Here is a 25,332-nt window from a genome sequence, read left to right on the forward strand (position 1 = left end):
GGCCTTGTCCCTAGAGGGCAAGCCTTGAATGTTTCTAAAAACATATATCACTTTTAATAAAAGTCTGTCTAGGCAGTGATTTAATCTGATGTAGGAAAGTGAAACACTTCTGCATTTCAAAGAAATACACTTTTTTGAACTATGAAGAGATTGTTTCATAGTTTTACAGGATGTGTGACATTACCGCGCATGCCTTTACAATGTAGCTTTTACCATGCATACCTTTACTATGCCTTTGCCACACATACATATTACATATATATATATATATATATATATATATATATATATATATATATATATATATGTATATATATATATGTATATATATATATATATATATATACCTTATCTACTTGCTATGCGTGGTAAAGGCATTATGTGGTAAAAGCTGCAAAGTGAAGGCTGTTTGGTATAGAGTGCAATAGAGTGGTGTAGAGTAGAGTGGTGCAGAAAAGAGTGCAGTGGCATAGAGAGCAGTGGTGCAGAGAGCAAAGCCACAGAGTGCAGTGATGTAGGGTGTAGTGATGCAGAGTGTAATGACCTAGAATGTAGTGGCATTGAGTGCACTGACATAGAGTGCATTGGCGTAGAGTGGCATTGAGTGTTGCAAAGCCGAGCGCAGTGGTGTAGAGTGCAGTTGTGTACAGTGCACTGGCATAGAGTAGAGTGACATCCAGTTCAGTGGCAGAGAGTGCAGTGTTGCGGAGTAGACTGTGGTAGAGTACAGTGGTGTATAGAAGAGTGGTATAGAGTGCATTGGCATGGAGTGGTGCACAGTAGAGTGGCGTTGCTATCAGTGGTGTAGAGTACAGTGGTGCTGAGTAGAACAGAGTGGCATGGAGTGAAGTGACATAGAGTGCAGTGGTGTAAAGTGTTGCAGAGCAGAGTATGGTGGCATACAGTGCAGTAGTGCAAAGTAGATTGGCGTAGAGGGCAGTGTCATAGAGTGCATTCGTTTTGAGTATAGTGGTGAACAGTGCACTGGCTGGAGTGCAGTGATGTAGAGTAGAGTGCATGTGATGCAGAGTAGTGTGCAGTGGTGCAGAGTAGACTGGAGTGGTACTTAATGCAGTGGCATAGAGTAGATTGTTTCAGAGCACAGTGGAGTGGTTCATGGTAGAGTACAATGGCGTAGAGTAGAGTAGTGTACAGTGCAGTAGTGTACAGTGCAGTGTTACAGAGTAGAGTGGCATAGAGTGTGATGGCGCAGTGTGGAGTGCGCGGAGTAGTGTAGAGTGCAGTGGCAGAGAATGCAGTGATGCATAGGAGAGTAGTGTGGTTTAGAGTATGTTGGCATAGTGTAGAGTGGTGTAGAGAGGCATAGAGTGAAGTGGCGTAGAGTGGAGTGGTGCAGAGTAGAGAGAAGTGACACAACGTTTGGAGTGGTGTGGTGTGCAGTGGCATAGTATGGAGTGGTGTACAGTAGGCTACAGTGGTGTGGAGTGGTGTACAGTAGAATGGAGTGAGGTAGAGTGGAGTATTCATGGTGTGGTAGCACACTGCCATTACAGACAACACATCTTCAATTGAAATGGCCATTACATTTGCACAGACCTACAGTTTTACTGATAAACGTATGCAGCACACAAACAATAATGTGTGGAAATGTCATCACATAGTGTATTGAATTGTTTTTATTGTATTAAAATTCCACCATACATCTGAATTACCAAAAAATTTGCTTCGTTTGTGGTTTTTAAATTTTGATACAATCTGAAATATCTGCAAAGTTCATTTACAGACATTTACATTTTGTTGTGTGCTAGAAAAAATTATACTGCACTGCCACCAGTAGCCAGCATGATTGCCATATAAATCCTCTCACTTTGAAGTCATAGAAAGTAACATAAATACCGACCTCCCTCGAAGACAAATCCTGACAGTTGACCTCTGTCTTTGAATGCACAGCAAATGTGACAAAGTTAACAAGATTTACAGATCTCGAGCACTGGTGGAAGAAGACAGTAAATAGCGTTTGGGCAACGGGAGGGACAAACTCAAACTGGACAGCCTAAAACAAATACGGCCAGCAAATAGAAAGCAAGCAAATGTGAGTTACAAACTATAAAGCCAGGGGTAAGCAAAGGGTAGAATAAATTGCTAAGGAAACTTTCAGAATGTCCCAAAGATTTTGTTACAAACCAGAGAGCTGTGCTGTCTGGTAGGCTTTGACCTAAAACTGAAGGCAAAACCTGGCTTTTCCTTCTCTTCTCTTACTCTAGATCAGTGATACTCAAAGTAAGACCCCTGGGCTGCATGCGGCCCTGTGGTCAACCGCAGCACTGGGCCGCTGTTTGCTCCACTCAGCACTAACTTTAAAAAAGTTAAATAAACGGGCAAGCATTTATTTAAAACTTATTTACAGCTAAAGAAAGGTAGTAACCAGAGTGTCCTGCACCACTTAAGGGAAACCTTAATTTTTAAAGACATCTTGCAACAAAGTGTAATATGTGATAAAAGTGTATTTCATTACCATGTTCACCTTAGTAAATCAGATTATGTCAGTTCATTGAGAAGTATTTTTGTTAAAAATTATAGTTTTAAAACATGAATTTAGAAACATTATTGCCCCCATCACGTTGACAACAATGCCAATTGTGAATTAAGAGGCAAGACAGTTGTATGGCACACCCTTTGGGAGGCCGGGGTTGCTATTAAACATGAACAACGCTATAATTTATTAAATCAAACACAGGAGAAAGTTTTGTACAGCGCACATCCTGAAGTCACAAATTTTGAAGTCCTCTTATATGTGATAATGGATAAAAAGAATGGAAAGTGAAGCAAAACAATGGCCTAGGCTCACACAATTTAGTCAAGAGGGAAAGCCAGGTTTACTCCCAGGTTTTCTCAGTCCACATTATTCAATTCAATTTAACCACTAGATGTACATGCAAGGGAGTAGCCAGTAAATTACCCCCACTTTGAATCATAGCTCTTATGGCACCAAGTAAGGGAAGTAAACCATTGTGGCCATCTCCAGAAGAGCTTGCTTGTCTCTTCCATCTAAGCATCTGTACATTCATCCTTCCATCCACCTGCTGATATCCAGTTTCAACTTTACATTCTGTCATCCATCATCCAGTCTGCTCCTATTTAATCTGTCCATCTATATCTAAACCTATCCATCTATCTTTAAACCTGTCCATCAAATATATCCATCCTTTCACTCAGCCTTTCATCCTTTCACTTATCCATCCCTTTTGATCATACATACATTCATCCATCCATTCAACCACCTATCCTTTCACACATCCATATATCTATCCTTTCAGTCCATCCATCCACCCACCCTTTTACTCCATCCACCCATTCTCCTTTTCACTCATCCATCCATCCTTTCACTCATCCATCCTCTCTTCAATCCATCTATCCACTCATCCATTCATTTACCTTTTCACTCATCCATTCATTCTTACACTCACTCATCCATCGACCCTTCTACTCATCCCTCAGTCCGTTCACCCTTTCACTCCTCCATCCGTCCACCCTTTCATCCAGCCCTCTATCTACCCTCCCTTTCAATCTTTCATCTATTTTTTCCCTCCTCCATCCTTACATCCATCCTTTAACTCATCCATCCATTATTTCACTTATCCATCCACCCTCCCTTTCACTCTGTCCATCCATTCTTTCATTCCATCCATCCTTTCGCTCACTCAGGCCCATATTCATACTTTTTTTGTGCCGCGTTTGCGTAATTTGTTTATGCAAAAGCAGCGTAAACACAAAATATAATTGTATTTTGTATGTTTGCGTCGCTTTTGCGTCAAAAAATGACTCAAATACGGCGAAAAAAACAGTATGAATATGGGCCTCAGTCGCCCACCTTTTCATGATAATTAGGAGCCTTTGTCTGCCAAGTTGCAGACAGAAGAGGCCAATCAAGAACCCTAACTCCTGCTCAAGCTGCTAATGCCGGGGGGGGGGAGGAGGACGCCCCTGTGTACATGCTTTGCTTCCTCTACACCCAGCTTCCACCCCCTCCCCTGACCAATACACTGCTTGCATCAGTGTCACCCTCGGTCACACCACAAACCTAAGTGTTTGGCCTCTGGGAAAATGTTTGTGAGTACCCATGTTCTAGAATCTAGATAAACAGTGACCAGCATAAGGAAGACATTTAAGGCAACAATGTTTGAACCTTTAGGGAATTTAAGGTGACAGAATTACGCTAAATACATTTATGAGCTGCATTTTTTTTTATCTTATTTGTATTAAACAGAGTCTAATAACTTTTTGCAACAAATTTCTGTTTTTGCTGTGTTCTATTTTACACTAGGGATTCTACTTTTATTCTTCATGACTCCAAACATCCTATCTCTTTAAAATGAAACAGCAGTAGATCATTCATTTTAGCGGTTTGTGTGAAAAGTGGCAGTGTGACCATGTATTATAAGGCATAAAGTACCCCCTTCTGTACATTATAAGCACAGGGCAAATCACACCGGACTTCCATGAACTTAGAAGGAAGTTGGCCTTCTGCCTCTTTTCTTCACGTCACAGAACTCCTCTGTGATTAACAATCTCTTTTTTAATGCGGGGCAGGCAGTACTTTCCCCCCATATGTGACAAAAGTACCAGTTTGTAGAAATAAAAACAAATGTGCATTTGAGATGGGGGGTGGCAGGTACCCAGGGAGCCAGGCTATGGAAGCGATAAGACGTCATCCTGAATGAGCCATCACATTCCTGTGCCGGGCACACAGGCAGAGCAGCCAATGCCGGCCTGGGCCTAAATTTAGAAAGGTGTGGGTGACGCCGTCAGTGCCTGTGAGGGGGGCCGCGTGGAGAGCCGGGCGGACACCCTGAGGACGGAGGACGCTGCTTTTCACCGGGTCCCTCTCTGGTCGTCGGAGGAGCGCACCGCTCGCAGTCGGGGTACCACAGGGCTCAGGAGGTGAGTGCCGGGTATTTATGGTGTATTAATGCCCGGTTTCGCGCGGTGTGCTGTGGCCTGCTATGGGCAGCGTGGTATCTGAGCAGGGCAGACACCCCGGAGCAGCTGCTGGGGGCTGCTGCAGGCACATTCCTGGCTGTGTTGTCTCTGAAGAGGACCCCCCGGGAGCCGGGGAGCTCCTCGGCCTGAAGTGGGCAGAGCTGGGGCGGCCAGGCCATTAAATTACATGCGGGTGAATTATAACTTTTTTAAACAAGACGTTTTCAAAGGTGACAGATGTAAAAGAGGGCCGCACAAAGTAAAAACATCGCCAAAAATAACCGAGAGTTCAGGTCCCTCCATAAGAATGAATCAGCGGTAACTCTTACTCGATTCACCTAAAACTGCAGCGTGACGCAGTGGCGTAACAAAGGCCCCCGCAGCACCCGCAGTGGGGGAAGGGCGAAACTCCAGGGCCCCCTTCTTCACAATACTCTGGGCAGAGAGCTCCGGGAGGGGGAGGTATGTACTTTCAAGGTTTCCCCCCACCCCCCCCACACACACACACAAGTTTGTTACGACACTGGCGTAACGGAGAAGACATGTGGCTTAGAATTCTGTAAATAAAATGACCTTTATCTATCTCCAAACCTTCTCCACATAGATGTAAATTAAACAACCCCGCGTATTCCTTAAAACTACTTTTTTATCTCTTCTCACATGTTGGTACCCATTTAGTCACTTTGGAGGAAAACTGCCTGATTCACAAAGAAGTGGAATTAGATTTGTAAAATCCGCAGTACCTTAAAAGCTTGACCCGGAAGCGCGTGTTTGATTAATGGTTTGGGCGCTTAGGTCCATTTTCGTGTGTCTCATTCGTTAAGTATACATCTCGTAATATACCAGCAATGTTATTTATTTGGTGTTATATATAGCATGAAGTGGGTCTTGGGAGCGTCAAGGCTCTTGACAAGTAATTTTACACACGGACATTCAAATTACGGGTTACGAAAATATATGGACGCAGTAAAAAGGCGATGTACTATAAAAAGTGAACTATACATACAGTGAAACTAAAAAAATTAAGTAAATAATAAATGCTCGCAGATCATGATAAAGTTTCCGTTTCACAGTTTAACAAAAGTGAAACAAAGTGCAAAATATAAAAATACGTATTTATAGTTCGATGGCGACATTTAGCTTGCACCCCTGTGATTTGCAAACCGGCACACATTATATTACATTCTTACCCAGTTATTCTATGCCTGGAACCATCTTTGTGAACAGACGTTTGGATACACACAAGCTGTCATGTCATACACCACACGCATCAATGAGGCTGAAGACACCCCCGTGGGTTCGTGCACCTGCTGCAGAAACTGTGTGCAATCCGCAGGTTCGAAGCTCGTGAGCCCTGGTTCATGGGTGCTGGGGCGATAAAAGTTGTGTAACACGTGTTATTTGTCGAGACTGCAGCTGGGCTCAGCACATCCCTGTCAACATTTGGGAAATCCAAGTGGGACATTTCGAAACAGGAGGAAAAATGATACTTGCACACTGAGTTGCAGTGAATCGTTTTCGAAGGTGGGACTCAAGAGAAGACTCAAAGAGCTAAACATTTTAGGAAGAAACTTAGGTGATAGGTACTTGGAAGAGCCGGTGGCCCATGTGTCCAGGGATGCCCCAGTCTTCCCTCCCTGAGTCCATCCGGCACGAGGCAAGAGAACCCCCTTACTTGTGTAACAAATGGCACTGACGTTCTTAAGTTCTTAAAAAAGTATTGGTAGTAATGGTACTATCCCACAGTATTGGTCTAAACTACCTCAAAGTATCAGCGTGTGGTGCTTCAGGTTCGACAGCCACATAATTACTTATTTAATCCACAGAATATCTACCCAAGAGGAAGCGCGCTAACAGGCGTATCTACACAGAACTGGCACAGCGCCGAAATTGGAAGCGCCCGTTGTGAATCACAGGGGTGCGCAGTATTTACAAAAATACAACACGTCCGTGCGTTTCCCCCTGCACCGGTGCTAAATTAGCTGTCTAGCGCCAACGCGGGCACCCTTGCCCGACCGTGCAAGGATGGCTGCGTTGCGGGGGAGAATGTTTTTGTGCGGGAAGCCACACCTTCTTGCACAGAAGATCGCCCTCATCCAAGGCACGTCAGCTGTGTGATGCAGACAGACTGGAATGAGATCCTTCTTGTCACTGTCAGCCAGTGAAGGGCTTGCAAGGACTGAAGCGATGTGGGCGAGTCTGCAAAGTGTAGAAGTTGTTTGGTGATGATTTTCTGGATTGGCTGGAGGCACTACTGGGGCAATCTAGGAGCAAGAGGACAAGGACAACGGTGTATGTCACTCTGCATGTGAGCCCAGATGTGGAAGGATGCAAAGAGCTAGCACAGTGTAGAGGAGGTGGATTACACTTAGTCCAGGTTCCAGATGGGAGAATCTGAGGCTCTTATCTACAAGCCTGTGGGAAAGCTTATGCTCAGTAAAGAAGGCTTGCTTGAATTGGGTAGAGGGACAAGCCAATCATAATAGCTCTAGGCTTGATAAATGCATAGGGAGATGCTATACCCGATGCTATAGGTCTGACCTGTTTATTATGAAAAGTTGTTGCAAATGCAGTATGCCTGGCTAATTTATTGTGAAAAGAATATGGTAAATTCAATAGTCTTCTAGCAGTAGATTGTTGTCATATTGTGTACCAGGATGTAGAAAGGTATTTGGTTACATGTAATCTCAGAGATTACTGTAATAGGCAAGGGTTTTGGTATCGGCCATCCGCTCTGATGAACCCCTCGAACAGAATTTCTCTTTGGTGATTCTTGTTAGGTTGATTGAGAGGGGTTGTACATTGTTTTTCCAACTGTATTTTTTTAAATATCTTTTTATTTGGAACATGAAACACAAAAAGTGTTGCAGACATAGTAGGGGTACAATTTGCAAAGTAAGCACATAACTTCCCCCCCCCCCCCCCCCACACCCCAAGGAGCTTGTCCCACAGCCACACAGCATTATTAGAGTCTTGTAACCTTGTACATTTCCCAAACGTTCACTTTAACAAAGATTGCCCCTATGTGCATTCCAGTCCGCCCAGACTTCCCTCCATTTTCGAGGACAGCCTCTACTTTCATAAACCATCTTTTCCGCTAACGCGCACCAGTCTAAATCCCATTTTCAGGCCTCAGTGCCTGGTGAGTGAGTTGAGCCCCAGGATTTGGCAGTGTTCCTTTTGGCCACCACCAGGCCCATCATGCTCAGCACACATTGTTTAGCTGACAAGCCAATATCCGTTCCCCCAATCGACCTTTAACAATCAACTATTGCAGCCCAATAAGTGTGTGTATACGGGCATTCCCATAGGATATGGAAGAACGTGCCTGTCCGACCACGGTGCTTTAAACACTGATCAGCCCTCGATCGCCCCAAACCATAGTGGTTCTTGCGTGGTACAAACGGTGTAGGGTCAGCACCTTAATCAGGCGAATGCCCGCTCTGATTGCTATTTCTCTAGGGGTTGAAATGGCCTCCTCCCATTCTCCTCTATCAAAAATCCCCACAACAGTCTCCTATTTCATTTTTACTTGTTGCATAACATAAGTGTATTGTTAACTAGTTTGTTATAGGTGAGTGAAACTGCCTTTTGTGGCATATAGTCACTAAGAAGCCAGTCCTCAAGAGGTGAGGATTCAAGCAACTCTACCCCCTTGGGGAGGACTGCCCGCAGGGTGTGTCACATCTGCAAGTAACAATAGACTCCAGTGGGTTGCATTTGATATTCCTGTTGCAAGTGGGGCCACAAAATAATCTCCCCTCGTTTCCACAGGTCACCCACCATGGAGATTCCTATCATGCCCCATTTATCAAATCCTGGCTGATCCTGCGGGGGTGGAGAATTGTGGCCTCTCACAATGGTGTCATCTTGGTAATAGAGTCTTCCCACCCAAGGAATATTATTGCCTTCCTCCAGATCTGAATGATCTGTCACGTGGGGTCCAGCCATTCAGTTTGCAACTTATCACAATGAAAAGCTTTAAGGTAACTCCATCGCCCCATCTCTGCTCTGTCCATTGAGACCTCCTGCTCCAACATCATGAGAAACACCCAACCATTGATAACCGAGAGTTGGGATGCCCAATAATATTTTTGGATGTCTGGCAGTGCCTTACCCCTATCGAACCATCCTCTAATAAGTTTGGACAGGGCTATCCGTGGCGGTCCCCCATCCATAGTAGCGTTCGCAACTCTGCTATGGTCACCTTAAAGTGGGAGCCCGGCACTTTGTAAGGAGAGTATTGCAATACATGAAGACATCAGTGTAAGGACATCATTTTGAAAAGGGCCACTCTGCCCAGGAAGGAAAGTGGGAGCTATATCCAATGATGAACATCCTTCTGCAATCTATCAAGCAGCAGTGACAGATTACATTGGTGAAAAGGGCCTGGATCTGAGGTAAAGTATATCCCTACATATTGGAAACCCATTGATACGATTTGCGCCTCACAGTCTGGGGATAGTACAAGCTCAGGGCCTCTTAGGGGTTATACGATGGATTTATGCCAATTGACGATATAGCCAGAATATCTACCAAAAGTGGTGATGATTCCATTAGCCTCGCCATGGTCACCACTGGGTCTGTTACATAAAAGAGGATACCATCGTCATAAAGGGATATTTTGTCTTCCCACACTCCCTCCCAAAACATGCCCCGTACCAGCGGGTCCTTCCGAATCCAGGCCGCCAGTGGCTCGAGGGCCAGGGTGAAAATCAAGGGTGAGAGTGGGCACCTTTGCCAGGTGCCTCTGGATGGCTGAAACACCTTTGAGAAGGTTTCACTCACTTTGACCTGGGCTAGGATTTCTGTGTATAGGAGCTAAACCCATTGGAGAAACTTGGGACCAAAACCCAGCTTCTCCAGCACTGCAAACATATAGGGGGCTATTACAACTTTGGAGGAGGTGTTAATCCGTCCCAAAAGTGACGGTGAAGTGACGGATATACCACCAGCCATATTACGAGTTCCATAGGATATAATGGACTCGTAATACGGCTGGTGCTATATCCGTCACTTTACCGTCACTTTTGGGACGGATTAACACCTCCTCCAAAGTTGTAATAACCCCCATAGTGCTGTTGTAACGTATCAAATGCCCTCTTGGCATCCCGCGCTAGCACCAGCGTTGGTATGTTCAGATTTTCCATTTGACCCACCACTCCATAGACAGGGGCGTAGTTTGGGCAGTAAGATTGGGAGGGGTGTGTAAGCTTCAGGTTCCCAACAACACACTGACATATCGTGTTAAAATACATTAAATAAGAAGCAGGATATGAGGGGGTGTGAGAGGCAGTGGAATGATAGAGGAGCGCCGATTGTTAGGGGTACTTAAAACACAGCGGGGTAGATTTATGAAAAGTGGCACCCTAACGCCACGTGTTCCCGTATTTAAAATACAACGCACCATGGCAGTAGTCAGGGTTACTACCGTAGTAATTTTTTATGCTAGTCCAGCACTTTGCAGGATCAGTGTCAACATTTTTTATGCTAATCCTGCAAAGCACCCAGAGGCCCATTGAAAACAATGGGAGTCCCCCTTTAACGTCTGCTCTTAGCAGGCGTTAAAAATGCAGATAAAAATGATGCAAAGAAATCTCTTAGATTTCTTTGCACCATTTGTTCGCCCCCCCCTAGCGCCAGAATGCCCCCCTTGCATACATTATGCCTGGCTCAGGCATAGTGTGGCGCAAAGGATTACATAGTGACGCAATGCAAGCATTGCGCCACTTTGTAAATATGGCCCAGTATTTTTGGCCTTCCAGCGCCACATGAGCATAAAAAAATGACGCTAATGTGGCGTTGGAATGGTGCTAGGCCCTCCTAAATCTGGGCCACTGTGTTTCAAACAAACCAAAATTTGTAAGACCTTTAAAACAGAGACGAGAGAGAGTGTGTGTGCGTTTTTCTCAGAGTGGGCATTTAAAACTCCCAGGTGAAATCTGACGGACACCTCACCATACTCGACTGAAAGCATCTGTACCCAATATTTTAGTAAACAATACATTCTTTAGGGGGGTGTAACACCCCAAACACCGCTCCCTGAAGCAACGCCCCATGTCAATAGAGATGGCAGAGGTTGAGGTTGGTGCTATAATGAGGCATAAAACCCGACTGATCTGGGTGGACTAACGTAGCGATCGTCTCGCTAGTAATTTTGCCAATATTTTATCCTCCACACTAAGAAGAGATATTGGCTTGTATGAGGCATACCCTTCGGGGTGGCTCACCTGCCTTATGTATCACCACCATTGTGGCCAACCTTTGGTGCCTCAGCAGCACTCCCTTTGCCTTGCTTTCATGGTACATAGTAAGTTTGGAGCCAGCGTGGAGCCCAGCAGTTTATACAATTCCACAGGAATGCGATTGGGTCCCATTGCTTTGCCGGATTGCAACTCACTCACAGCCACCCCTATCTCCTCAGCAGTAATGCCCCCTTCCATGAACAGCCTGTCCTCTTGTGATAGGCAGGGCATGCGGATACACTCCTCGACCTCCGCCTTCAATATAGTGACCCCAGGGAAGTAAAGTTGAGAATAATATGTTGGGAAAGTTTCTGATATTTGCTCACTACCCCTCACAGTCTCGCCCTCTTCCATTGTAACCTCAAGCACCCATCGCCTGTCCACGTTTATCAGGCCAGGCTTCCCAGCTTTATTTCCAGTGTCATATAGTTGATACTGCAAGGCATGATGGAGGGCCCTAGCCGCATCTGATGTCGCATCTTAATATTCTTTGCATTTAATGCCAATACATGGCTCTCAGCGGGCGTATTCAGCATCACTAGAAGACGCTCCCTGATTAATACTTCTTGTTCAAGGTCTTCTAATTTTCTGCATCAACTGCGGAGTCCCCCAGGGATCCTCACCGAGTCCCACGCTGTTCAACGTATACATGGCCCCTCTTGCTGCCATCATCAGAAGCCACGGTAGGAACATCGTGTCAAATGCCGATGACACACAACTCATCATTTCTCTCACCGAAGACCTGGACAGGACCAAAAGGAACTTTCACACAGGAATGGAAGCCGTCGCCACCTGGATGAGAGAAAGCTGCCTCAAGCTCAACTCCGAAAGATGGAGCTCATCATCCTTGGAAACGCTACCTTAAGTGGGGCGGCTCATGGTTGCAAACTCCGGAAGATCTTCAGATGGGTCCCAGCAGACTGTTGCAGGACAGTCACCCACGCCTTAGTCATGAGCAAGCTTGACTACGGCAACACCCTCTATGCCGGCACCTCAACTAGGAACATCAAAAATCTTCAACTCATCCAGAATGCCGCAGCCAGACTCATTCTGGACATCCCTTGCCGAGAACACATCTCCCAACACCTGAGGACCCTCCACTGGCTACCGGTCAAGAAACAAATCACCTTCAAGCTTCTCACCCAAACGTACAAGACAGTACACAACCCAGGACCAGCCTACCTCAACCACTGCATCTCCTTCCACATCCCCTCCAGATCCCTCCGCTCCACCCAGATGGCCTTGGCCACCATCCCTCGCACCCACAAAACCACACCCGGAAGACGATCTTTTACTTACACTGCAGCGAAGAGGTGGAACAACCTCCCCCTGCACCTCAGACAAAGCCCATGACTCACCATCGTCAGGAAGAACCTCAAGACGTGGCTCTTTGGATGAGGCCCCCCCCCCCCCCCAGTGCCTTGAGACCCTCACGGGTGGGTAGCCGCACTCTATAAACTGATTGATTGATTGATTGATTGATATAACAGCCTTGAGCAAAGCACCGAACAAAATGCATACACAGGGCAGATAAATGGAGAACACAAACAAAATGTGTTTTCCCAGAATAGCAGCTGATGAAACGTAAAAGCAACAAACTGTAAAGCTAGTTGTGGTAAAATATAATAAAATAAATAAAAGTGAGTAAAATGTGTGTGTGCCTTAAAGGCACAGGCTATGGGCCTAAAGGCTGAATTATGGGTGCCCAGGATAGGCGTTAAAAGGTGAACCTACGACACTCACATGCAGAGAGTGCTACATATCGTTTTTGGGTGTCTACCCAGGTACGCTGGACCATGAGCGTAAACAAGCACGTTATTAGTATGCCTCCCCCCCCCCCCAGAGCCGGTTGTGTATCCTGCATCTGTCACCACCCTAAACCTCAATCTATCTAGTGCACTCTATGTATTACCTAATAAATGGGTTTTTTGGAGGAGCACCACATCTGGGGAGGGGTTCTAACTGTAATTGTGTACATATTTGTAATTTTACACCTGTATGCATGATGGTTGTCAATTTATACGCACTTCAGTAGGCTTGTGTTGTATATAGTTTCAAGCCATTGGTAAATGGTGGAGGTCTTATCAGTTCACTGGGAAAATGTCAGATTCCTTAGGTGGGATCTGTTTGTATGGAAAAGTTGTGACAAGCCGAGTGGCCTTACTCCACTTCTCAGTTTGGCTGAGTGAGGTGGCAACAGCACGAGTTCTTGTTGCCAGATGTTTGAAGGGGTGAATGGTGGTCAGTTTGCCGCATGCTGCTATCTCAGTTTTTGAATTGTATTGTGGGACCCAAATACCCAGATAAACAGCGTTATTGCAGAAATAAATGTACCCACGATCACTACCTTGGATGCCTTCCAAACACTTTAATACAATGCCCCCGCCTGGGTAATTTTTCCTAGAGTAGTACCATGTGTGGACCAAACTTTATATATATATTTGAGAAAAGGTGTGACTTTCTCTTTAGGGGCAGAGATGAGAGGTTAACAGGTCCCTAAAAAATTGCTTCAAGCAGCTTACAAAGGCCTTTTATCAAAAATCTTAATCTGCCACTTTCCCTGCTCTGCTCGATGTTGCGTCAGGTGCTCCACGAGAACTTGAACTTGTAACTTAGGTTTCTTTATGGATAAGGACAGGTACAGAATGGGTGACTTCAACATCCCTCCTGATTTATGCTTATGATGAAGAGGAAGTGTACTTTGATTTGGGTCACCTTTGACAGTCTTATATATATATATATATATATATATATATCTTTCGTGAGTCAATTAGCCATCTTGGCTGGCCATGACTCTGTAAGAAAAAAATAATTAAAGGGTGTCTCTTTTTATATAAATCTATTCTCAACTTTTACTCGTGTGTGAATAATCTTTAGTGCGCTCTTTCTCAGACGCTTTAATTGCCTTGTTACTGGAGAACTCAATTTTCAATAAAGTTATAGTCTCAAAAGACATAATTGCGTCCTCAATTCATATTGTCATAAATGGTCTAGTTCGCATTTTCATCTCAGAATGTACTTGTTTGATACCCTTTTCTCTTTCACTCAACCCCTTTATCCTTCTTATGTGGCACAAGGGAGCTTGGTAAAAGAAAATTAACTTAAACATTCCTAGAAATAAAGACATCGTCAGGTGTGGTTACCCAACATCATCCCCGCCTTTTGGCTGTCCTTTCAACAATAGAAATAAAACTGGAAATACATTTAGGGGGATGTTTATAAGCCTCTTGCGCTGCCGGGGCATCAAAACGTGAAGCTCTGGTAGCACAGACTACAAAATCATATCTATGAGTCCACGCAAAGCCAATATGCGTGGCTTTACATGATCTCAAGGAGATGGAGTAAGGCTAGGCAGCGCAAATCCCTGCGTTCACTTACTCTATGCTCTGGAGGTGTTCCATGGGCGTTGCCCTGGGTGTTCCCATGCACCTCCCATGGATTTTGAAGCTTGCCCAGATCTACAAAAGCATGTAAACCTGGGTATGTGCCAAAACCTTACGCCTCCCCTGGTGAGGCGTAACAAGGAGAAATATTTTATTTCTTCTTGTTTTTACCTCTTTGTACGTGTGCTGCATTCCGCAAGAGGAAAACGCCTCTCAGGATTGTTTTTATGCAGGAAGGTGCCTGAATCTTTGGGTCATTTCCCCCACTTTTGATTACTAGTCTGACCCACTTTATCCTTACTTATGTTAGGGGTGTTTATTTAAATTATAAATTATTTCTTGCATTTCAATGGGGTTACCTGACCCTTTTACTGTCGACATTGTTACCCTAAATACCTTTTGCAAAATAAATGTTAAACTAGTGTTACGTATTATACAATTAACCACTTTGGTCCTGAGGACGGAATGGTTCCATCCTCAGTACTGGCGCTCGTGTGCCGAGGACGGAACCATTCCGCCCTGATCACATTGGCCCCAAATCCCTCTACTGACTACAGCAGACAGATTTTTTTTTTGAAAAAACAGCAGCTCCCGAGGCTATTTTCAGTTTGCAGTGAAATGATAAGCAGTGCGCACAGCGTGTTGATGTCATTTCACTAAAAACAAAAGTGAAATGAGCCGATCGGCTTACGTAGCTTTCTCTGCGTTGGTGCTCAGGGGGCTATTCCAGCACCGAGGCAGATGCAAGACTCTCCCCTTTCCAATGGTACCCCCCCCATGGATCCCTACTTGGGGATCACCGCATGCCTGCGTAACCACCAAACGTGCGATTGATATTACCTAAGAAATACATTGTAGTTAAAAGATTCTTTATGTACAGCACACAAGTCCACACAACAAATCAAACACGTTAAACAGACCAAACTCCTGCAAGCAAATAAAAGCAGCGAAGATTCAAATGAACAGAGACGGATCAAAATGAATAGAACATGGATGGATTAGAGAAAAGCAAACGATCATCAAACCATATACGAAATTACAATATTCCAAATTAAATGTGTTTCAATAGATCGTTAGTAATACACGAGAAATAGTAATTATTTGTTGAAAGTGCTCTGGTGTTGTCCTTTCTTTGTGACTGTAGACACGTGGCGCAGCGCTGCATGCAAAGACCACGCACAGACCTTTTCGTGTTGCAGCCACACTCGGAACTGCGTCACCACAGTTCCGTCCTTTATTTGTACCCTCGTGCTCCGTGCCCCTCCCGGACACGTTGAGCACGTTAACGTGATACAGAGAGCCCATACGGCTCTCAGTTCCTCTTTACATCTCCCCCATGTTTTACTCCACATGGGGAGAGCTTAATCACCGGAATTTAAATAAACAATAAACGTAATAATGCTACACACTTTTAAATGCCACTTTTCAAACTAACTCGTTCTCGCTACTAACACATTTTTTTTTTTTTTTTAAACCACCCCCATTCTGTTCATCATGCAGGGCATTTATGCTGTAGCAAACTGTTCACCAAACGAAATCTTTGAGATGACTACTCGGCGCCGGATTAGGGCGTAAGTTATATCTTCCCTTTCTAGTGTTAACACTTCCATGTTCCGGAATCGAACCAGGTCCCACCGGGTCAATCCCAGCAGGCTCCAGGCCATTTTCCCTCTCTTTACTCAGAGTAGGTGATTCCTCAAAGGTGTCCTCCATCTCTTTACTTTCGCTGGTGAACTCTCGTAGACCAGCCCTTTTAAAATGTGACACATTTCTCGTGACTCTTTGTCTCCCTCGCGCTGCTGTTATCATGGATCCTTTTATGCCGATCACCTCCCACACCTCAGGCTCAAAAGGCGTTCGGAACTTCCATCCTCCGCGGCGACATCGCACAACCACTCGATCTCCTTCTTGGAAACCCCTAAACTTTGATCGACGTTGGCTACTTGCCCTTAGGTTGGTGGCTTTTCGCTTGTTTTGAGTAGCTTTTATATCCAATGCTGGAGGTTTCCATTTAGGGTAGGCGGGAATGTAATCGCGCGGAGACACCTTGAACATCAACGATGAGGGAGCACAACCAGTCGTGCTATGAGGGGTTTGACGGTAGGCACTTAAAAATTGATAAAGACACTGTTCACTGTTCTCATTTTTCTCCACTCCAATCCTAAGAGCCCTATTCAGAGTTCGCATGAACCTTTCTACGTCTCCATTGGCTTGAGGCCAATAAGGCATTATCTTACGATGACGAATCGCCAGTCCATCGAGATATGACTGAAACTCTTGTCCATGAAAAGGGGGACCATTATCCGTTCGGATTTCATCCGGCAGACCAAACAAAGCAAAAGTCTTTTGTAGAATGGGTCTTATATTTTCAAACGACGTCGACGCCACCACCTCCACCACTGGGAATTTGGTATAAGAGTCGATTAACACTACCGTCAGTCTTCCATCTGGGAAACTCCCAAAGTCCATGCTTACTTTAGCCCACGGTTTCAGAGTGGCCGGTTCAGTTATTACTGGGCAAGTCGGAGGTTCTATAGACGTGATGACACACGAATGGCATTTCCCTACCATCTCATCCACCTGGGTATCCATTCCTGGAAACCAGACTTTAGCTCGTAACCTCGCTTTTGTTTTGGCAGCCCCTTGATGTCCTTGATGAGCCAACTCGATGACCCTTGACCAGAGACACTGTGGAAGCACAATTCGCCGTCCTCTTAGAACTAACCCATCACCATCCGTAGACAGCTCATCTCGCACCCTCCAGATGCTCTGCATAGCCACCTTTTGCACAGGGCATGACACCTGGGTCTTCTCTAGAAAATTCTTCCATTGTTTGCGACCTTAGGCCTCTTTGACGCTATTCAAACGCATATCGTCCCGTGTGGCACTCACAATGTCAGTCACGAGGAGAGCATTTGGACATGCCGACTGTACCACCATGCTCACAAAAACTTCCGTATTCTCTTCTTCTTGTTTCTGGTGACCATCAACAATATCGGGAGACGGATGTCAAGACAGATAATCCGCCGGATTATTAGCACCAGGCCGATACACCACTGTGAATCTATACGGCTGAAGCAAAACAGTCCACCGCTCTATTCTCGGAGGTGCAAGACGCGGACTTCCCATAAACAACGGGACCAGAGGCTTGTGATCGGTTACTACTGTAAACTCGTGTCCATACAAATACAGATGGAAATGGCGGCATGCCCATCGAATTGCTAGCGCCTCCCTCTCGATCTGAGCATATCGGGTTTCCACCGCCGACAATGCCCGGCTGGCGTATGCAACAGGGATCCACTCCTGATGTCGCTGTTCCTGTAAGAGCACGGCTCCAAGCCCAACGGGGCTCGCGTCAACTACCACTTCCGTTTTCCTACTTGGGTCAAAATATGCCATCGTTGCTTTATCTAGTAAGGCATTTTTAATCTCTATAAAGGCCTGCTGAGCACTGGAAGTCCATTCCCACCGGTGCTGCCCTTTCGTGAGCTGTCTAAGCGGTTCAGACATGGTGGCAAGTTGGGGTATGAATCTTCCACAATAAGTAGCCATTCCCAGAAAGCTACGAACTTCTGTTGGGTTCAGCGGAACAGGGGCTTGACGGATAGCTTCAGCCTTCCTGGGATCCACTTGCAAACCTTCTTTAGAAAACACGTACCCAAAAAACTCTACTGAGTTTTGAAAGAAAGCACATTTCTTCTTATGAAGTGTTAGCCCTGCTCCAGCCAATCTTTTCAATGTCGCCCTCAGATGATGATGGTGTTCTTCTCTAGTTTTAGAGTATATCAGAATGTCATCACTCAAGTTAATCACTCCTGGTAATCCGGACAGCGTTTCTCGAATTGCATTCTGAAACACTTCAGCAGCTGACGACACTCCAAAACTTAATCGTTTGTACCTTCGCAACCCTACATGCGTCGAGAAAGTAGTAATGTTCCGACTTTCCGGCTCTAGCTCTAGCTGATGGTAACCGGCATTAAGATCTAATTTGGAAAACCATTGGGCTCCGTTCAAATCGGCAATAATATCGTCCATAGTAGGGGTTATATGTCGCTCTCTCTTGATAGCCTTATTAGGCAAGCGCATGTCTACACACAGACGGATCGCCCCCGGCTGTTTGGGTTTCGGCGCTATCACTAACGGTGACACCCATGGTGTCGGCCCATCCACTTTTTCAATGACTCCTTGTTCCTCCAAAGACAGCAGCTCTTTCTCAACAATCGGGCGAAGATGAAACGGCACTCGACGATGTCGCAAAGCCACAGGGACTACATTGGGATCTATATGCAATTTGATGCACCTTCCTTTCAAACGACCCAGTCCTTCGAACAGCTGCGGAAACTCCTGGAGAAGGCATTCCACTTGATTATCATATATTTGACGCGCAAAGAACACCAACTCCAAATCTTCGGCCGTGTGACATCCTAGCAACGTGCCACGATCTCCAGCTACCACATAAAACTTCGCCTCTGTCGATCTGTTTCCACTACTCACAGCCACTTCTACCGTTCCTTTAAGGGGGAGTGGATCTTTACCCCCATAATTGTATATTTTAGTTGCTGTCATGGTAAGTGGCGGGGCAGGTACCAGCTTTTTGAAGAGGGTTTCATCCATGACATTGACAGACGCTCCCGTATCAATGAGTACAGACACCAGCGTGCCATTGACATGTACCTCACTCATGGGTGGGGGTCTCCTTTTCCCCGGCTTTCCCCCCGTAAAGGATATTACAAAAATGTCTTCTTCGTCGTCCTCTTCACAAACTGGACCACTCGCCATCGCTTGATCCCTTGCATCCTCCACACTTTTCGATACAGCCCGGACATTCGTGTCCCTTCCTTTCGGTTCTCCTGGCTTGTTCCTCCTGGATCTGCACACCTTCGCAAAATGATTAGCTTTCCCACAGCGATTGCACGACTGACCTTTGGCCGGACACCCCGCATTCTGTTGATGTTCATAACCACAACTCCCGCAGACTCTCTCACCGGGTTTGCTGGGGTTCAACTTGCGAGGTGTGGCCGGACGTGTCTGGATAGCCTCTACTTGTTCCTCTTTGACTTGAACTGCACGAGTCGAAGAAGCAGCAGCCAACGACTGTCCTCTCACCGCCGCCATCGCATCAGCTCGCACTGCCGATAACTCATGTGACCTCGCTAAAATCAGAATATCGTCAAGGGACATGCCCTGTTGCCGAAGGATAAGCTTTCTTAAGGCATTGGACCGACATCCTTGAATAATCTGCGCTCGGATTTCTTCTTGCTGGTTCAGTCCCGTGCACGAACTCGCTAGTTTCCTCAATCGGGCGTAAAACATATCCATAGACTCTACTTCAGTCTGTTACGCCTGTCTCAGTTTGAACCTTTCATAATCCGAGTTAAGCTGAGGATCAAAATATCTATTCAACGCCGTCACTGCTGCAGCAAAGTCCGACCTGTCACCTGTATCCGGCAAAGAATCAAACAACTCTTGTAGCTCGTCTCCCCCCATCAGCAGCATCACCGACCTGCGCACCTCACCATCCGTTTCTCGGGTTGCACAAAAATAGTTTTCTAGGCGATTAATCCATAGACGCCACCTTGGCGCAGCAGTGGCCGGGTCAATCAGTTGGCTAAACGGTGGCAAAGAGGTAATCGAGGAGTGAACGCTATTGTTTAGTGGAGCTGGCAGACGGGGATTCCCTGGTGGTGGAGGGGGATTGGCATTGTTTGCATTGTCTGGCGGTGGTGCACTCATTTTTACACCCCTTCAATATAGTGTCTTCCCCGAGACAATAATGTTCTTTTCTTTTTTTTTCTAACTGTGTTTAAATTTGTTGTTTTTTTTTCAAAAAAAAAAAAAATTCCTTCTCTTTTTTTTTTTTTTTTTTTTTTTTCAACACGCTCCCACATGCGTGTCAGTTTCACCTCAGTTATAGCTGAGACGCTGTTATGGGCAGCGCTCAGCTTACAGTTTTTCCTTCAGCACATCCGCTGCCTCCTCCAGCAAGCGGAGTGCTTTTTACGGCCTTCCAGCCCCACGTGGCAGACGCGCTGCCTCGCTCCAGCGAGCAGAGCGCTTTTCAGGGCCGCACGACCCCACGTGATAGACGCGCTGCTTCGCTCCAGCGAGCAGAGCGTTTTTCAGGGCCTCAGGACCCCACGTGACAGACGCGCTGCTTCGCTCCAACAAGCAGAGCGTTTTTTCAGGGCCTCACGACCCCACGTGACAGACGCGCTGCTTCGCTCCCGCGAGCAGAGCGTTCTTTCCTTGTCGAAGCGATCACTGCCCCACGTGGCAGTCAACACCAAGGCGGGGCCGGGCTTCAATTTTCAGCTGCTCCGATAGCAGCGAGGACACGCCCGACGGGGCGGGGCAGGGCTCACCGTCTTGGGCTTCCCCGATCGGGAAGCCAAACCGCACCACCTTCGCCGACGTAGGACTCCACACGAGGCGCCCGGGCACCACCAGCGGCCTTCGCCTCTTCCCAGCGGCCGACACCGCACCACGTGGTCTTCTTTGTTTTTTTTTTTTCCGGGACCAACACCACACCACGTTTCAGGTATGTGTTACACCTCAACCATCTTACGATCTTCGGTTAAATGTAACGCAATGTTCTTCGATCCCACTCGTCGCCATTGTAGACACGTGGCGCAGCGCTGCATGCAAAGACCACGCACAGACCTTTTCGTGTTGCAGCCACACTCGGAACTGCGTCACCACAGTTCCGTCCTTTATTTGTACCCTCGTGCTCCGTGCCCCTCCCGGACACGTTGAGCACGTTAACGTGATACAGAGAGCCCATACGGCTCTCAGTTCCTCTTTACAGTGACCTCATCAGTGCATGGATGAAGGAGCCCATCTGCAGATCTCAAGAGTTACACTCATTTTACAGCACTGCTGGGGCACAGCTGATGCTGAATTCACAAAGGACTGAGTATGTATCTCAGAATCTCCTCCTTCTAAGTTTCAGGAGTGATGGGTGAGCCACGGAAGTCTCAGGCCTGGCTCTGGCGCGGCCCGTGAGCCTGTAAGAATCTCGAGCCAAAACGAGTCGAGCCGAGCAGTGGCTGCTTCCTCCACCTGAGCTGGGTCCAGGAGGAGGCGAAGAAAAATAGGAGAGGAAGAAGGAGGACGGGGGGAGGAGGAGAGGCAGGGCAGGGGAAGATGGAGAGTGGTGAGCGAGGGATGGATACAGGGGACAGCCTGGAGAGGGAGGGACATGTAACAGAGAAAGGAGAGGACAGCTGGCATGGGGGGCCAAGGGGAGAAAGAGGATGTGGAGGAAAGATATGTCATCGAAGAGGGGTGAGGCTGTGACAAGCTGGTGTTAAAAGCAGGTAGGGTTGGGGGCAGAGTCAGCCAAGTGGGATGTGACTGTGAGTTCCTGCACTGCCAGCCTACCCGGGGCACCAGCTTTCACAGGATGTCCCTGTCCTCCTGTGTGCCAGCCCTCCGCTGCCTCCCTCGTGCAGTACTCCCACAAGTGGCTAACAAAGGCCCCCGCAGCCCGCGGTGCGGTGGAGGGAGGGCCCGAGCTCCAGGGAGACCCCTCAGCACAGTGCACTGTTCACGTGCGGCAGGTCCCTGACTGGGTCCTGAGGGGCGGGGGCCCCAATCATGGACCTTGATGGTGGGGGCTGAAGTTTCGTTGCGCCACTGACTCCCACGCTCCCATCTTACCACCATGTCCTTTCTCTGCGCGACAGGGGCCTTGCTGACTCGGCTCGTGCTTCGGTTCTTAGAGCCAAGCCGGTCCCCTGACTCTTCCCATTAACTCTCTGCTCTAGGCCGTTCACAAAGAATGCCACCAAGGTCCCTAGAACTTTACAACCACAACAGTGTATTCCATGTGCAAACTTTACACATGCAGAATTTGTCACAGGTGTAAACTTATGTATGCACCAACTGTGCCAATGTAACTTTTATTTCTGCATTAATCCGCTCTGGACAAACAGAAACCGTTTTCTCTGCACCCCGTTAAATATGGGGGTGTTACCCCTCTTTGCTCTCCTAAGAACTGCACTTAAGACTTTCACATCGGTGGAGTATACATGTAATAGGCAATTTAATAATACCCACAAACTTATCTGGCCCCTAAACCGAAAGTCATACTGGGAAGTGTGTGCATTAGTAAATGTGCCGAAAATTGCTTTTGTTGGGCATCTGAATGGCACTTAGGTGAGCAAAAGTCTGTGAGTCGGGCATGGAAGAATCTGTGCACTCATTTAATTGGCTCGTTATAGCGAAGATATTTTACTTGGTTTAAAAATAGGTTTGTAATATTTGTAATATCAAAGCAGTGTGTTTACAATAGCCGAATCATAGCGCTTCACTAACACGCTAGCGCCACCTTGTGGATAAAGCACTGGCACTTCAGGTCCCTTCCCTGTCGTGATAGTTATCCAGATGAGTGGGACAAGTAACATGAAAGACGTCACATGTGGTGGAGTAGAGAGCACAGCAAGCGGCTCGAGGTTGGCTTATCGAAATACTCGTAGTGGGCACCGTATTTCTGGATCTGCGTGCCAGGAGCATTGCTGTGATTGGCTCCGAACAGAGGGCGCGTGAGAAGGTTCATTTAGACCCCATCCGTGATGGAGGCCTTTCCTACTTCATGCCTGAAGGATGTGTTTTTCTTTTTTTGCAGTTTTATACAGCGCCAACTCGACCCGAAGGTATTCGAGCGCTTTACACGAGCACCACTTACATTGCACAAAGACACATTCATGTGTGCTAGGCACGGGGAGATTGAGTGATTTGCCCAGAATCACAGGATGCTGAGCCGACGCCAGGACTTGGTTTTCCAGCTCCAGACTGGCAGCTCTCATTGTTAAGCCAAAGCCTCTCTCAGAGGTGTTGTAGGTGAGACTGGCAGGCACATCAGTCTTGTTGCAGAATTGATGCGTGCTCGAGTTAAATGGTGAGGATGCTGTGAGAGTGGCGGGCGGTGATGAGGTGACTGCAGACAAACAAGGCAGAGAAGTGGCCGATCTGAGTTTTGGAGTTCAGTGTCAGTAGGCAATGGCAACCAGGTGTTCCTGGGGCTGATGGCCGTAGGACAATCAGATACTCAACACTGTCGGATCGATGAGAAAGTAGGAAAGTACAGAAACAAGTGCACATCATCAGCATTCAATTTATGAACGAAACTGTTGGAAATGTTCACCTTTTGCATGTTGTTCTCCCAGAGGTTTGCCTTCTTTTCTTAAGCCCGTTTTTGTTGGTTTTAAGACTCTGCACACTTTACTGCTGCCAACCAGTGCTAAAGTGATTGTGCTAACCCGGATACCCAGATTAGCACATTTAATTTACTTATAAGTCCCTAGTATATGATGCTATGCGTACTCAGGGCCTATAAATTAATTGCCACAGGTGGGCTGCTGCACTCATTGTGCCACCCATTAATGTAGTGCTAAAAAACATGTCATGAGGCCTACCACTGTAGCCTGGGTGTGAAGTTTTAAACTGATATTTCTTTTACCAAGGCTAAGCCTGCCTTTCTAATACTTGTAAGTCACCTTTAAGGCAGGCCCTAAAAGCCCACAGGGCTGGGTTCACATTATTTAAACATGGGACTTGTATATTTAATCTTTTATCTGTCCTGGCAGTGAAAAACTGCCTAAGTATCACACTTACAAGGCCAGCTCTTCCATAGTTAACATTGCCTCACCCTATTGCATTAAATAAGTGCTAAATTCAGTTTGGGAATAGCTAGAAAAATATTTCAATGATTTGTTTTAATAGCAATTTTCAAATCCAACTTAATGATCAAGCTTCAATTGAGTTTCAAAGGATGCCTATCCTGTCACTGGCAGATAAAGATCACACTTAGGCCTGCCTCCCTTGTGTCTCTGTAATCAGGTGGACTACAAACCTAGAGGAAATGACCAGAAGTGGTTTAGGTGGAGGATTGCCCTCCTCCCACAACTGGCACTGGGCATAAATGTGACCGCCAAAGACTTCTGCTCAGAACGCACCTAGACCTGTAAAAAATCAAACAATTGTCTGTCATGCTGTTTGCAGAACCTGAAGGAAGAATCAACTTGCTTGCCTTGAATCCTGGACCTCAGAAGCGATTCTAAGCATCAGTTGACAGCTACAGAAACACAAAAAGCTTCCATAGGCCTCTTTCCCTGTCTCTGACCAGTTCCAGCTAGACCTGGGCTAGACCCTGACACTGGCCTCTGTTGGGAGTCAGTCCTGAACTCTAAAGTCCTGGAGCCCTGGCTGGTGTTAGAGTGTCTCCAAACTTCAAGAAGTGATCTTAGAAGTGTTTTGTGAACTTTCTGTCTGGAAACTTGTCAAAGACTGGGATAACCTTCAAAGCTGCATCTGTTGATATCAAATTACTTGTTGGCCTCAGCTTGCCTCTTTGTCCAGCTGTAGAAGATCCAACTTACAGAAAAGTTTTTTAGACCGAAAGTAGAGGGCTTCACTGGGACCAACGTGGAGCAGCATCTGATCGACTTCAATGGCTTCCTGTGCACTGATTTTGGACTTCGCCCACTCAAAGCTTTCTCAGTTTCCTCAACAGCTGCACAAAGACCCCTCTCTTCAGCAGCCCACTGTTGTCAAGCTCTGCTTTGGATCCATCTTGCAACTTGCTGCGTCAATGGCTCTTTGACAACAACCTTTTCTGCATAAAACTTTCTAAGTCAGAAGGCGAACTTACCATCAGGATGAACATCATCCTGGTAGCCAAATGGGGATCCAGCACGGTCAACCTTTACTTTTGACTCCATCTTGTGCAACCAGATGTGCATCTTGTGCTTTATTGTGCTATT

At 46.4% G+C, this 25,332-nt stretch overlaps 1 protein-coding gene across 1 annotated transcript in view; it reads left to right on the forward strand.

Annotated features, from left to right (window-relative positions):
• The first annotated feature begins 4,769 nt into the window (after positions 1-4,769).
• Positions 4,770-25,332, forward strand: part of STYXL2 (serine/threonine/tyrosine interacting like 2) — an 83,165-nt gene continuing 62,602 nt past the window's right edge. The window contains exon 1 of the mRNA XM_069202747.1: positions 4,770-4,902. The gene's annotated coding sequence lies outside the window, so the exon portion shown is untranslated. The remainder of the gene's footprint in view (positions 4,903-25,332) is intronic.

Source organism: Pleurodeles waltl, chromosome 8, assembly GCF_031143425.1.
Source record: "Pleurodeles waltl isolate 20211129_DDA chromosome 8, aPleWal1.hap1.20221129, whole genome shotgun sequence".
Taxonomy (NCBI): domain Eukaryota; kingdom Metazoa; phylum Chordata; class Amphibia; order Caudata; family Salamandridae; genus Pleurodeles; species Pleurodeles waltl.